The sequence below is a fragment of the Crocodylus porosus genome, unplaced genomic scaffold, assembly GCF_001723895.1.
Source record: "Crocodylus porosus isolate Cpor-Errol unplaced genomic scaffold, CroPor_comp1, whole genome shotgun sequence".
Classification (NCBI taxonomy): Eukaryota; Metazoa; Chordata; order Crocodylia; family Crocodylidae; genus Crocodylus; species Crocodylus porosus.
The window spans coordinates 33,287,919-33,290,713 of NW_017728948.1; the positions used below are offsets into that span (position 1 = coordinate 33,287,919).

The 2,795-nt window shown below is 35.8% G+C and overlaps 1 long non-coding RNA gene across 1 annotated transcript in view; it reads left to right on the forward strand.

Annotated features, from left to right (window-relative positions):
• LOC109321929 overlaps window positions 1-199 on the forward strand; it is a 370-nt gene extending 171 nt beyond the window's left edge. Inside the window, exon 2 of the long non-coding RNA XR_002104228.1 lies at window positions 61-199. This is a non-coding gene — a long non-coding RNA (uncharacterized LOC109321929). The remainder of the gene's footprint in view (window positions 1-60) is intronic.
• Window positions 200-2,795: the final 2,596 nt, after the last annotated feature.

Here is a 2,795-nt window from a genome sequence, read left to right on the forward strand (position 1 = left end):
CTCACCCACTGACGACTCAAACTACATTTTCACTAACTACCTGTCTTGCATGCATACCAGCCCAGCCTCAGGCTTCTTTACTTTTCATTCCATCCAGGAAGAGCCCACACCAACTGCTGAACCTTCCTTAGGCTGACGAAGGGTTACAACCCGAAAGCTTGCATAATAATTGTTTTCTAACTATTTAAGGTGGTCTAATTAGAGATATCAGATTCACCCAAAGAATCTTGTCTACTCTAATACGGACACCTTCTTACCCTAGAACACATGCATGTGCGTGTGTGTGTGTGTGTCTGCACTTATATGCATTCATGAATATGTTAGTATTCAGGTATCTGGACAGCTCAAGCTGAAGTAGGTGTTCCTTAGCATACTCAGGGAGGTTTTCCCTCATCACTGCCCCGATAGTTTCCCTACATCCAGAAATTAGGAACAAAATTTGAAAACTAGTGCCCTATTTGGCTACAGAAGCAAAACAAGAATTTTATCATATCCATATAACACACAAGACAAGAAAAGCAACTGCTTTCGAATGGCATGTAATGTTAACTCATACAGTAAAACAAAATATGACTGGCTGTTATTTTTACTACTGAAATCAATGATGAAAGCAAGCCATGAATTTCAATCGAATTTTCATATTGAAATAACCAGAATAAAATGCAGCGAACATAATGCACAGGGGAACGTCTGTTTGTTTGTGTGTATGTATGAACGGGCCATACTCACACACATGCATGCATGCACGCACACATATATATAGGAGTAGTGAAACAAAACAACATAACTAATTTTAAGATGGAGCTAGATAAATCAAAATACACTAGATAACTACTTAAAAGCAAGACCAAGTTTTAAGGTAATCTGAATTGTTATCTACATCTACATACATATACACATCCATACATATACAAGATCTGAAACTTTTTTCATTCTTTTCCTCCTGTTGCTGTCATGTAGGGAGAGAGGGGAGAGAGATAACATTTTTTTTCAAGGTACTTTAAACCTCAAATCTCAGGCACTCAGCATGATTTAGAACTCTTTAACAGCACAATTGGGGAAGAAGGTAAGAAAGGCTGTGAGATGCGTATCTTTTTCAGCCCTATTTAAAAATAAGAGCAATAGATATTAAACTTGATCTGCAATGTTCAGTGCTACTAATTTGCATGTCTATTACAAAATAACTGAGAAATTAAACATAGGAAAACAAAACACAGACCTAGAAATCAGCTATTGTTTTATCATGTCCAGTCCCCCCCATGACATGCACTATTTTAGATAATCTTATCCATAGACTGGTTAAGTTCCACCTTAAACTAGCTGGGTTCTTGCCCTTCCACCACTCTAGCTTTTGAATAATACCAGATAGCAAAATGAACAGCCCATTCTAAATGGAGGGGCTAAAACTCCAGTAAAATGACTCTTAAAAGAATAACTTGTTAAAGGGAAAACTTGATAAAAACAGCAAAACATCTTAAAACATTATATATATGGTTTATATATATATGCTCTATATATACTTTATATATATAAACTATATAGATAGTCTTTAATGCTTTAGAATGTAACATTCTTAACTAAGGAATATCTGGAAAGACCAGCTGGAATAAAGTTTGAACCCACTGGGCCAAATGAATGGTGTGCATCATAGAAATGTAGCAACACCCCTATTTAAAAAGTCCATAATTGAGGCAATATGGACTTCTGGATTCCTTGATATTCACCTGAGGCCCCATATTTTGGGGGGCCCTGTCCCTCCAGTTTTAAAAATAGTTTGTATTAACATAATATTATATACGCAATTTATTTCCATACATCATGTGAAGTTTAGGGCCTTACAAATGCCACATATATGAATACGTGGTGTATATTCTCTGGTATCTGGGAATGAATAGTGTGCAATGTGCTGATTGCACACCATTGGAATTACAAGGAAATATAGCTCTTTCATATATATCACTACTGCTCAAAAACACTTTATATTTTTTTAATTAAAATAATTAGATTTGTAAAACACTGCCATTTGTTTCAGTAAGTATCTGGCTCTTTTTTAGTGAGTAAATAAGCTTAAGATCACATGCCTCCAAAATTCTGGCTCACAACAATGAACTACACAAGAACACAGTATATAATCTGTTCTAAAAGCATCTTCTTATTGCTGAAGACAATGGATTTTCAAAGGGAATAGCACAAGTAGCCAAGGCACAGTCTTACTCTGTCTAGTGTCTGCAGGATTATTCCATAAATCTGCTTCTCACCATTTTCAGTCCACAAGTATTCTTCTGAGGAGGTATTTTTCTGATTACTACAACATACTATAGTAGACACCTATGCAGTATGATTGCAATACGTAGGATTCCTTGTAATGCGGCTAATAGAAATGTGCCCCTGTAGAGAAAGGATTAGCATTAATTGCCGTTGTCAAATTCATCAAAGTTAGTCCCAATTTATTAGAAGTTTTGTGCATTGCAGTACCACCAGAACAAGTTTGTGAGTACTGCAATACACCAATCGTTATTCTGCCTTTGGCAAATTAATGCAGATATTTTGCCTTATGATAATTCCTAATTATTAAGAGGTTTAGGAAAAAGTCCCACTCACTTGGAACTCCATTGCTACTGTTAGCCATTTGCAATTCAGCCCTAAACTTAAAAAAAATGTGCAGCTTTCTCTTCACCACATTCATTTAGTGCAAGAACACTTAATATTAGTAAATTGGTCCCTTTGGGAATCTCAACTTAGGCACATATAATAATACAAGTTGAAAACCATAATTCTGTCATAATCACCTCTCG